Raw genomic sequence first — 13,290 nt, 5'->3', positions numbered from 1 at the left:
CGAGGACAGTTTCTTAAAGTAAGGTAATTTACCCCTTCCAAATTACCCACTTATCTTGCTATACATATATCTACAATGAACTATAATTTTTTAGTATTATCTCATCTTTTAAGAACAATTTGTGAATTAATGAGAATAACAAAAAAAAATCATTTGTCACTTATACCAGGCATTTTTAAAGTGCTTTTCATATACTGACTCACTTGATTGTCCCAACACCAATATAAGAAGGTACTATTATTGCCCACAATTTATTAATCAGAAAACTGAACCACAGAGTAAATAAAGCAACATTTAGTAGTATTTATTATGTGCTCAACTGAGTTCATTTTCTATTTAAATTATTTTGAGGTGATGTATTTCATATAAAAGCAGTAAAGATAAAATATTAAATCTTACAACCTTGTTAAAATTAGATTGCTTCCAATAGCATGACATTGCACTTGTAAACTCAATATTTATTCTTAATCTCTTTATTTCTCATAGATAACTCCTACAAACAGAAATACTGCTGAAAAGGATAGGGACAATGTGGATATACACTGCCAAATTGTCCATTTCTGAGCCACTTAAAATATCTGTGCTATATTTTAGGTATTAAATTGTTAAGAAATAGTTGCTAATCTGATTACTGAAAATATTGTTACTTATTTTACAAGATAAAATCATTAATAAATTTTAGGCTATTTATACTCTATGGATTTTTTCTTATTTATTTGTAAGAACTCATACATTTAAAATATCAGGCATTTGTCAAATATATTTCAAATTTTCTCTTCTATAGATTGCTTGTAAATTTTAATCACTATACATTTTTATATAATCAAATCAATCATTTTATGATTTCCTTAGATATGCTCAAAACAGGAACTAGTATTACATATTTACTTCACACATTTATTTCTTTTATTGTATATTTTATACTTGAATCTTTACATCTGAAGTTCTTGGTACTGAACAGGCAGATACATTTTTCCTTTTTTTGCAGTGCTAGGATGAAAACTAATGTATCACATATGCTAAGCAAGTGCTCTACCACGGAGTTACATCCCAGCCTTTTTTTTTTTTTTTAATATAGTAGTTATCCAGTTATCCTGGCACATTAAAATAAATAATTAATGAAGAAAAGTAATAACTAGAACAATTTTCCTTTTTTGGACTGGTTATTATATCATAAACTTATGGTTGTGTCTCCTTATTTGACAGTTAATATTAAAATAAGATCTACTAAATGAAGAGGCTATAGGAGCATTGTAATGGACAGTTTTGCTTATACATGCTTCTCTCCCAGTCTTTTTTCACTAATATGAAAACAGAATGAGTATCACTTATTTCAACAAATACAAGATGATCATTTCTGCCTGCTATACTATATTTAATTTTTTTTTTTACATTTTTTTAATTGTTAACAAATGGAATACATGTTGTTTCTCTGTTTGTACATGGAGTAAAGGTGTACCATTTGTGTAATCATAAATTTACATAGGGTAATGTTGGTTGATTCATTCTGTTATTTTTTCCCTTCCCCCCACCCCTCCCACCCCTCTTTTCCCTCTATACAGTCCTTCCTTCCCCCATTTTTGCCCCCCTTCCTAACCCTAACTCTAACCCTAAAACTAACCCCTCCCACGCCCCATTATGTGTCATCATCCACTTATCAGCGAGATCATTCTTCCTTTGGTTTTTTGAGATTGGCTTATCTCACTTAGCATGATATTCTCCGATTTCATCCATTTGCCTGCAAATGCCATAATTTTATCATTCTTTATGGCTGAGTAATATTTCATTGTATAAATATGCCACAGTTTCTTTATCCATTCATCAACTGAAGGTATCTAGGTTGGTTCCACAATTTGGCTATGGTGAATTGAGCAGCTATGAACATTGATGTGGCTATATCTCTGTAGTATGCTGATTGTAAGTCCTTTGGGTATAGGCCAAGGAGTGGGATAGCTGGGTCAAATGGTGGTTCCATTCCAAGTTTTCTAAGGAATCTCCATACTGCTTTCCAGAGTGGCTGCACTAATTTGCAGCCCCACCAGCAATGTATGAGTGTACCTTTCTCCCCATATCTTCGCCAACACCTGTTGTTGCTTGTATTCTTGATAATCGCCATTCTAATTGGGGTGAGATGGAATCTTAGGGTGGTTTTGATTTGCATTTCTCTTATTACTAGAGATGTTGAACATTTTTCCATATGTTTGTTGATTGCTTGTAGGTCTTCTTCTGTGAAGTGTCTGTTCATTTCCTTAGACCATTTGTCGATTGGGTTATTTGTAATCTTGGTGTTGAGTTTTTTGAGTTCTTTATAGATTCTGGAGATTAGTGCTCTATCTGAAGTCTGATTGGCAAAGATTTTCTCCCACTCTGTAGGCTCTTTCTTCGCATTGCTGATAGTTTCCTTTGCTGAGAGAAAGCTTTTTAGTTTGAATCTATCCCAGTTGTTGATTCTTGCTTTTATTTCTTGTGCTATGGGAGTCCTGTTGAGGAAGTCTGGTCCTAAGCCGACATGTTGAAGATCTGGACCTACTTTTTCTTCTATAAGATGTAGGGTCTCTGGTCTGATTCCGAGGTCCTTAATCCATTTTGAGTTTAGTTTCGGGCACGCTGAGAGATATGGGTTTAGTTTCATTCTGTTGCATATGGATTTCCAATTTTCCCAGCACCCTTTGTTGAAGAGGCTATCTTTTCTCCATTGCATATTTTTGGCCCCTTTGTCTAGTATGAGAAAATTGTATTTATCTGGGTTTGTGTCCATGTCCTCTATTCTGTACCACTGATCTACCTGTCTATTTTGGTACCAATACCATGCCGTTTTTGTTACTATTGCTTTGTAGTAGCGTTGAAGTTCTGGTATTGCGATACCCCCAGCTTGATTTTTCCTGTGAAGGATTGCTTTAGCTATTCTGGGTTTCTTATTCTTCCAGATGAATTTCATGATTGCTTGTTCTATTTCTGTAAGGTACGTCATTGGGATTTTAATTGGAATTGCATTGAATCTGTATAGCACTTTTGGTAGTATGGCCATTTTGACAATATTAATATTAATTCTGCCTATCCAGGAACATGGGAGATCTTTCCATCTTCTAAGCTTTTCTTTAATTTCTTTCTTTAGTGTTCTGTAGTTTTCATTGTAGAGGTCTTTCACCTCTTTTGTGAGATTGATTCCCAAGTATTTTTTTTGATGCTACTGTGAATGGGGTAGTTTTCCTAACTTCTCTTTCTGAAGATTCATCACTTATGTATAAAAATGCATTAGATTTATGAGCATTGATCTTATATCCCGCTACTTTACTAAATTCACTTATGAGTTCTAAAAGTTTTCTGGTGGAATTTCCTGGTTCTTATAAGTATATAATCACATCATCAGCAAATAGGGATAGTTTGAGTTCTTCTTTTCCTATTCGTATCCCTTTAATTTCTTTGGTCTGTCTAATTGCTCTGGATAGAGTTTCAAGGACGATATTGAATAGGAGTGGTGAAAGAGGGCATCCCTGCCTTGTTCCAGATTTTAGGGGGAATGCTTTCAGTTTTTCACCATTGAGAATGATATTAGCCATGGGCTTAGTGTAGATGGCCTTTACAATGTTAAGGAATGTTCCCACTATCCCTATTTTTTCTAGGGTTTTGAGCATGAAGGGGTGCTGTATTTTATCAAATGCTTTTTCTGCATCTATTGAAATAATCATGTGATTCTTGACTTTAAGTCTGTTGATATGGTGAATTACATTTTTTGATTTCCTGATGTTGAACCAACCTTGCATCCCTGGGATGATACCCACTTGATCATGGTGCACTATCTTTTTAATATGTTTTTGTATGCGATTCGCTAAAATTTTGTTGAGAATTTTTGCGTTGATGTTCATTAAGGATATTGGTCTAAAATTTTCTTTGCTCGATGTGTCTCTGTCTAGTTTAGGTATCAGGGTGATATTGGCTTCATAGAATGAGTTTGGGAGAGTTCCCTCCTCTTCTATTTCATGGAATACTTTGAAAAGTATTGGAATGAGCTCTTCTTTAAAGGTTTTGTAGAACTCGGCTGAGAATCCATCAGGTCCTGGACTTTTCTTTGTTGGTAGGCTTTTGATGACTTCTTCTATTTCATTACTTGAAATTGGTCTATTTAAATTGTGTATGTCCTCCTCGTTCATATGTCTCTAGAAACTTGTTGATATCTTCGAAATTTTCTATTTTGTTGGAGTATAGATTTTCAAAATAGCTTCTAATTATGTTTTGTATTTCAATCGTGTCTGTTGTGATATTTCCTTGTTCATTCCAAATTTTGGTGATTTGGGTTTTCTCTCGTCTTCTCTTTGTTAGTGTGGCCAAGGGTTTATCAATTTTGTTTATTTTTTCGAAAGAACCAACTATTTATTTTGTCCATTTTTTGTATTGTTTCTTTTGTTTCAATTTCATTGATTTCAGCTCTGAGTTTATTTCCTGTCTTCTACTACTTTTGGTGTTGGTCTGTTCTTCTTTTTCTAGGGCTTTGAGCTGTAGTGTTAGGTCGTTTATTTGTTGAGTTTTACTTCTTTTATTGAATGCGCTCCATGAAATAAATTTTTCTCTAAGTACTGCTTTCATAGTGTCCCAGAGATTTTGATATGATGTTTCTTTGTTCTCATTTACCTCTAAGAATTTTTTAATTTCCTTCCTAATATCTTCTGTTATCCATTCATCATATAATAGCATATTGTTTAATCTCCAGGTGTTAGAGTAATTTCTGTTTTTTACTCTTTCATTTATTTCTAATTTCAATCCATTGTGATCTGATAGAATACAAGGTAGTGTCTCTATCTTCTTGTATTTGCTAACATTAGTTTTGTGGCATAATATATGGTCTATTTTAGAGAAGGATCTATGTGCTGCTGAGAAGAAAGTGTATTCACTCTTCGTTGGATGGTATATTCTATAAATGTCCGTTAAGTCTAAATTATTGATTGTTATTGAGTTCTATGGTTCCTTTGTTCAATTTTTGTTTGGAAGATCTGTCCAGTGGTGAGAGAGGCATGTTAAAATCACCTAGTATTATTGTATTATGGTCTATTTGGTTTCTGACATTGAGAAGGATTTGTTTGACATACATGGATGAGCCACTGTTTGGGGCATAGATAGTTATGATTGTTATGTCTTGCTGATTTATGGTTCCCTTAAGCAGTATGAAATGTCCTTCTTTATCCCTTCTGACTAACTTTGGCTTGAAGTCCACATTATCTGAAATGAGGATGGATACCCCAGCTTTTTTGCTGAGTCCATGTGCATGGTATGTTTTTTCTCATCCTTTCACCTTTAGTCTATGGGTATCTCTTTCTATGAGATGAGTCTCTTGTAGGCAACATATTGTTGGATCTTTCTTTTTTATCCAATCTGCCAGTCTATGTCTTTTGATTGATGAACTGTAGTTAATTTTTAAAAAGAACTCATCAGGCAGGATTTAGATTTGGGACTCATGTTGTAACATAGGCTACTACATAAAACTTAGCATGTTATCAAATTAAATTCAGTCCCAAAATGGGATCTGAAATCTGATATTAAAAAATTTTAATAGTCTAAAATATTCTTTTAAAAATTATCCGAACATGCCTCCATTGTGATTCAGATTCTTAGACAAGTATTTGTAATATGACATACTTAATTAATTAACTTGCCAATACCTGATTACATGACAGTACTACAAAATAAGGTTCTACCATTTCCAAAGAACCATTATTTTAACACTGACTTCCCGTCCAAGTTGTACAAATCTATGGTCATCAAGTTATTTTCATGCTAATTTTAGTAAGACTCTGTCCCTTTACAATTCTATTTTAATCTCTTGTTTCAAATAAACAAAAATGTGGCATTCCCCTCCACTGTACATTTCAATATATGCTTCTGTAATAAATATCCATTTAAGCTTAAAAAAATCTGAGCTATACATATGAAATAGGAGCATCTGAGAATCTGGGTTTTTAATATACCAATTCTTCTTTCTTACTTAATTTCATTATATTCTCTGAAGTTTCTATCTACATTTTCTTTCTCTGGTATATAATAATAATTATCAAATGCCAGAAACATTTCATCAGGAACTTGGAAATGAATCAAAATCTAAAGACAAAAAAATATACAAACCTGATGTTTAAAACTAGATGAAGAACACATAAACTATAAAATACTACACATTACTGTAAGATTTTAAATCATAAAATATTATATATGTGTCCTTGATAATAGTAATTTCCTAATTTACATTCTTTTTTCTTAGATTAGGGAAAATATAAATAATTCAAGGTAGTCTAGCTTAAAATTTAAGTAGTAAAATATGTAGAATATCAACACTAATAAAGTGATTCCATATTTTTTAAGCAATTAATCAAAACCCTGAGTAATTTTTCATAGATGAAACATAGGCCTTTAGATTATTAAAGCATGTTTCACCAAGGAGATGTGGGGAAAAGGGAAAATCAAGCATTCCTTCGTTTTTACTGCTGATTCACCTTTAGGTCCAACCCAGAAAAACTACATGAGAAATTAAGCAGAATTCTGTTCAAATAATCTGAATTGTAAAGTGAACTAAAAAGAACATAACCGAACATTAATTAATTAACAAAGAACATTAAAAATTCCATTAACATTTGGCTTACAAAATGAACCTGCCTATTGGCCTACAGTAAATGTCATTTTTTTTTTTTTTTTAAGTTTTTTCTCCTCCTGACTAAAATACATTTTTAATGTGTGAAATCAAGAAAGCACAGAAGGGCTGGGGTTGTGGTTCAGTTGTAGAACACTCACCTAGCATGCATGAGGACCGTGGGTCCAATCCTCTGTACCACATAAAAAATAAAGGTAATCCATATGCAGCAGAATGAAACTAAATCCCTATCTCTCACCCTGCACAAAACTCAACTCAAAATGGAGCAAGGACCTTGGAATCAGACCAGAGACCCTGCACCTTATAGAAGAAATAGTTGGTCCAAATCTTCATCATGTTGGCTTAGGATCAGACTTCCTTAACAGGACTCCCAAAACACAAGAAATAAAAGCAAGAATAAATAACTGGGATAGATTCAAACTAAAAAGCTTTTTCTCAGCAAAGGAAACTATCAGCAATGTGAAGAGAGAGCCTACAGAGTGGGAGAAAATCTTTGCCACACATACTTCAGATAGAGCACTAATCTCCAGAATCTATAAAGAACTCAAAAAACTCTACACCAAGATTACAAATAACCCAATCAACTAAGGAAGTGAACAGACACTTCACAGAAGATCTACAAGCAATCAACAGATATATGAAAAAATGTTCAACATATCTAGTACTAAGAGAAATGCAAAGCAAAACTGCCCTAAGATTCCATCTCACCCCAATTAGAACAGCGATTATCAAGAATACAGGCAACAATAGGTGTTGGCGAGGATATGTGGAAAAAGGTACACTCATACATTGCTGGGGCTGCAAATTAGCTGCAGCCACTCTGGAAAGCAGTATGGAGATTCCTTAGAAAACTTGGAATGAAACCACCATATGACCCAGCTATCCTACTCCTTGGCCTATACCCAAAGGATTTAAAATCAGCATACTAGGGGCTGGGATTGTGGCTCAGTGGTAGAGCGATCGCCTAGCACGTGCGAGGCACTGGGTTCGATCCTCAGCACCACATAAAAATAAATAAAGACATTGTGTCCATCTACAACTAAAAAAATTTTTTAAAAATATAAATAAAATCAGCATACTACAGTGATGCTGTAAATGTTCATAGCTGCTCAATTCACAATAGCCAGATTGTGGAAACAACCTAGATGCCCTTCAATAGATGAATGGATAAAGAAACTGTGGTATGTATATACAATGGAATATTACTCAGTCATAAAGAATAAAATTATGGCATTTGCAGGTAAATGGATGAAGTTGGAGAATATCCTAAGTGAGATAAGCAATCCCAAAAAACCAAAGGACAAATGATCTCGCTAATAAGCGGATGATGATACAAAATGGGGGGGGTGGGAGGGAGGCAAGAATGGAGGAAGGATGGACTATAGAGAGGAAAAAGAAGGGGGGAAGGGAGAAGGAAAAATAATAGAATGAGTCAAACATTATTACCCTATGTAAATGTATGATTACACAAATGGTATGCCTCTACTTCATGCACAACCAGAGAAACAAGTTGTACCCCATTTGTTTACAATAAAAAAAGAAAAAAAAAAGATAAAGGGAAGATCAGGATTACAGAAGAAGGAAATCAAGAGGCAGAGTGGAGGGATGGAAAAGGAAATGCAATGTGGAATGAATTCTTTAAAAATTATGTTATGTGCAAATATAGATATACCACAGGGAATTTCACTATTATGTACAAGTAAAAGAACCAATCAAATGTAAATAACTAGAAGAGCCTAATAGAGTAAAGAGAACATGGGAGGGAAGAGAGGACAGGAGAAAAAAAAGAGGAGGAAAAGAGTAGGGATTGTGAAATGAAATCAAATTCTGTGCATGTATGATTTTGTTAGGATGAACCCAACTACTATGTATAACTATAAAGTACTAATAAATAAAATTTATTATATATATAATATAATAAAAAATATATAAAAAAGAAAATATATATATAAATAAAATATATAAAAAAGAAAATTAAGACTTGAATAAACAGTTTAAAAAATAGAGGTATTGTGTCCACCTACAACTAAAACAAAATTAAACAAAAAAAGAAAGCACAGAAAAGCTCAAGGGAAAAATGTATTCATAATTCAACTACTGTCAATCTGCTGGTGTATTTATATTCAACTTTTTCTATACTTTTTGAAACATAACTGAGATTTTCCTGAAATGTGTAATCTTTTCCCAAGTGCCTGATACCTTTTGTAACACTCCTAGTTATTGGTGTAGGATTTTCTATCCAGTGGATATAAAATCATTGGTCATGTGAACAAAACTAACCATTTTAACCACAGTTTTCAATTTTTTCACATTTTAAACACAAACAGTATCCTAGAATAAAAATTGGTTTTTGAAATATCAGAATATTTTCTTAAGATAAAATATGAAAAACAAAAGTTATGAACCCCCAAAATAAGCTTTTTGTAAATTGACATATTCTACCAAATATACTGACAGAAACACTGAACTAATTTACACATTTGCCAGCAATGTTTGGGAATACCCATAAAAATTTGAAAAGCAATAAAAACATGTTTTATATATTCAATATGTTGAAAGTGAACATTTTTTCCAATTTTGAATTTTACATTTATTTACTTATTTATTTTATCCTCCAACTTATTTTTTTATTTTTGTTTTTTTAATTTTTTAACTTTTATTTCTACAGACTGCATTTTGATTCATTGTACACAAATGGGATACATTTTGTTTCTATGGTTGTGCATGATGTAGATTCATAATGGTGGAATGAGAACATTTTTAAATTTTATTTCTCAGCTATTCAATATACTTATCAAAAATGGGTCAGTATGAACTATTCTTTTGTGTTGTAGTTGTTCTTACATAATTTATTTCATTTCTAGGCATTAGTTTTATAATGCCACTAACAAAGATAGTTAAAATCATACACAAACACATTAAAATGTTTAAATCATTAAAAAAAACAAAAACAAAGGCATATTAGACTGAAATGTTTATACTATGCTACTTAACAGTCACTCAAGCCAAGAGTTTAAGAACTACATTGAAATGACAGCTTTTGTTTTTGTTTTTGGTACCAGAGATTTAACCCAGGGGCACTTTACCACTGAGCCACATCTCCAACCCTTTTTATTTTTCATTTTTGAGACAGGGTCTCACCTCACTAAATTGCATTAGGCTGGCCTCGACCTTGCAATCCTCCTGCCTCAGTATTCTGAGTCCCTAGGATCACAGGCAAGTGCCACCATGCCAGGCAATATGAAATAGATATAAATACTAACAACAAAAACAAACCTATATCCAAACCTTTTGTATGCCATTATAAGCTGTATTCTAATTTTTCAATTTAATCCCTTGTAATTTTGCTCTATAGCTACTTTTTTCAATAATCCACTAAGTGGTCAAAAAGTGTTTTATTGCCAAGGCCTAAATTAGAAGGGGTTAACAGAGGTACCAGACTCAAGATAAGGGCTTAACTTGTACTGAATTAATACATCACAACATCTAGTTTCTATAACAACTAGTTCTATAACTAACTTATACTACCATCTTGACTAACCTTACACTTCATTCATTTTCTTATGTTTTTAAAGCCTACATAATGGGCCTGGCATGATGGCAAATTGTACATGCCTATAATACTTCAGAATTGGGAGGCTGAGGCAAGAGGATCACAAGTTGGAGGCCAGCCTCAGCAATCTGGCAAGACCCTGACCCAAAATAAAAAGGCTGTGGATATAGCTCAGTGGCAGAGCACCCCTTGTTCAATTCATAGTATGGAGTGGGGATGGACCTACATAATGGAAACAAATTTAGATAGTGTTTTGGAAATCAAATAAACAAGGATCTAGAAATATTAATATTTAAATACAGCCAACCTGCATAATAAAGACAACAATTTAGGTAGCATTTGAGTGTCAAATAAATAAGAACCTAGGAATACTTAAATATACCCTTTTGAGAAAAATGAAAAAAATCAAAATACTTATTTACTAAATGAATGGACAAAAGTAAAGGTGATTATCAATTAACACAGAACATTAAAAACAACATTTTTAAAGACTTCTTAACAGTTAATGCTTAAATGTTAAATACAGGACCACTTTCTACATTATCATTTCTATTTTATTAGATTGTATCTGTGTTGTGGTCTGAAAGTACCCCAAAATTCATGTATTAAAACTTAATAATCCCCATTGTGGTAGTATTAAGAGGTGGGACCTTGGGAAAGTGATGAGATCAAAGAGAGTTCTGCAATCAAGAATGGATCAGTGTCATATAAGGGTCTAGAGGAAACTAACATAAGTCCTTTCCACCCTCTGCCTTCCACTATGTGAGGACATAGCATTCATCCCCTCCAGAGGTGCAGAAGCAAGATGCCATCTTAAAAGCAAAGAGAATAGCCCTCACCAGACACTAACCCTGCAAGTGACTTAATCTTGAACCTCCCAGTTTTCAGAGTTGTGAGAAACAAATTTCTATTTTTCATAAACTACATAACCTGTAGTATTTTGTTATAGCAGCACAAATGGATTAAGGCATCCTGCTTTCAGGTCAGGAGTTGTTATGAGATAATAATTTCATCCTTTTTGTTTTGTTTCCCTGCACTTTGAATTTCAGAGTACTTATTCTTATCCAGTTAGTTACAAGCTAAATTCCCTCAAGGAAAATATAGTATAATTTATATTAGAATTAAGAAAAATATTCAGTATCAGATCTATTAAATAATTAAACTGTAATTCTTTCTTTCTAATGAATAGGAACAGATTGAGCCACAGCAGAATTACTTGATACTCTTGGGATAATAGCATATAAAAAATGATCATAATAATAACTGATATTAAATGTATACCAAGCACTGCTGTAAATACTCTATACACATTAATTCATTTACTACTCATGGAAATCTAATCATAATTCTAATTTGCAGCTGTGGAAATAAAAATGATAGTCAATCTCTAGTGAAGCATTTCTCATTTCTATATGACTTCTGTCACTGCTTCAAATATAGTATACTTGCCTTCCACTAGACTCTCCTGAAGTATACATTTTAGCCTATTGCTGACACTACCCAGTTATGCCTAAAACATCTATATCCTTATTTTTCACTTTAAAAAGTATATGTACAGAAATTTGTAAGACTATTCTAAAACCCAGCTGGGTGCAGTTGTACATATCTGTAATTCCAATAATTCAAGAGGCTGAGGCAGGGGAATCGCAAGTTCAGGACCAGCCTTGGCAACTTAGTGAGACTCTGTCTCAAAATAATAAAAAGGGGTGGGGATATAGCTCAATGGTACAGTCCTACTGCATTCAATCCCACACCTGGAAGGATTATTCTAAAACCCAATTTAAAAAGTTATAAAATCAATAATATTTTATTTAAATGTTTTCCATGCAATCACTAGTATGTTGAACCAATAACTGATTATATTCAAATAATCTATTTTATGATTCTTTTATTTTTGCCAAACTCAGTGTAGGTTACTGAATTTCACACTAAATTTGAAAATCAGAACAATGACATGAGAATAAACATAATGTACCATATGGATCAAAAAGTTTAAATGCTTCTTTATTAAAATATATACATAATTAAATTTTGTATAGAACTAGCAGGATTACATAATGGTTTTATTCTCTTTATCTTTGAAACCAGAAACACTTAGGGGCACTAAGAGTCTAAGAAAAGAGACTACAGATTAGTTATATACACAGTGTAACATTACATTTCTAGATATTCTGGGCCTGAAACTCAAAGCCTGCATTCTCAGTTTATGGATTTTTGCTGTCAAAATTCAAATTATACTCTCAAATAATTACTATAACACTGTGAGCTCTAATAACTTGTGTGATCAGAAGCAGAAAGCAAAATCTAAAAGATCTGAAAGTGGCAAATCTCACATAGAAAATGCTGCTTGGATGTACATGAATCATTGAGCAAAAATTAATGTCAGACAGAGATAAGAATAAGTAAGTATTTTCAATGTGTAATGAAGAGGGGAATAAAGGTATAACTCTGTAGTATGGCAATTGCTTAGCATCTATGAGGCACTGGGTAAGATCCCAGCACCGAAAGGAAAAAACAAAACAAAATTATGACATGTAACAGGAAACAATCCAAAGATATTGCTTTATCACTTTTCTAATTTTATTAAGACTGTTTAGCCAAACAACATGATCCTATAGAACACAGACTTAAAATTTCACTCAAGACTTCATTTAGTCTAAATAAACTCTATTTCATTATCAGTAAGAGTTAAATTTCACTTAGCAGATGCTAACAATGAAGTAGAAGTTCAATTACTAGAATATGGACATACAGTGTAGTACAGTGTGAACAACCAAGAATTGAATTTTAATTAAGTAAAAAAAAATCAAAATCTTCAAATTCATAAATTAAAAGTTCATCTGGTAGCTGGGAGTGGTGGTGCACACCTGTAATCCCAGCGGCTTACGAAGCTGAGGCAGGAGGATCTAGAGTTCAAAGCCAGTCTCAGCAACAGAGAGGCACTGCGCAACTCAGTGAGACCCTGGGTCTAAATAAAATACAAAATAGGGCTGAGGATGTGGCTCAGTGGTTGAGTGCCCCTGAGTTCAATCCCTGGTACCCCCAGATTCCGCCAAAAAATGGAACTGGGGATATAGCTCAGTGGTAGAGTACCTTAGTTCAA

At 33.2% G+C, this 13,290-nt stretch overlaps 1 protein-coding gene across 4 annotated transcripts in view; it reads right to left on the bottom strand.

Annotated features, from left to right (window-relative positions):
* Klhl8 (kelch like family member 8) overlaps window positions 1–13,290 on the bottom strand; it is a 65,101-nt gene that overhangs the window by 22,807 nt on the left and 29,004 nt on the right. The window lies entirely within an intron of this gene.

Source organism: Sciurus carolinensis, chromosome 10, assembly GCF_902686445.1.
Source record: "Sciurus carolinensis chromosome 10, mSciCar1.2, whole genome shotgun sequence".
In the NCBI taxonomy this organism is placed as follows: domain Eukaryota; kingdom Metazoa; phylum Chordata; class Mammalia; order Rodentia; family Sciuridae; genus Sciurus; species Sciurus carolinensis.
Note: the sequence above shows the minus strand (reverse complement) of the source record. Positions and strands in the feature narration are given on the sequence as shown.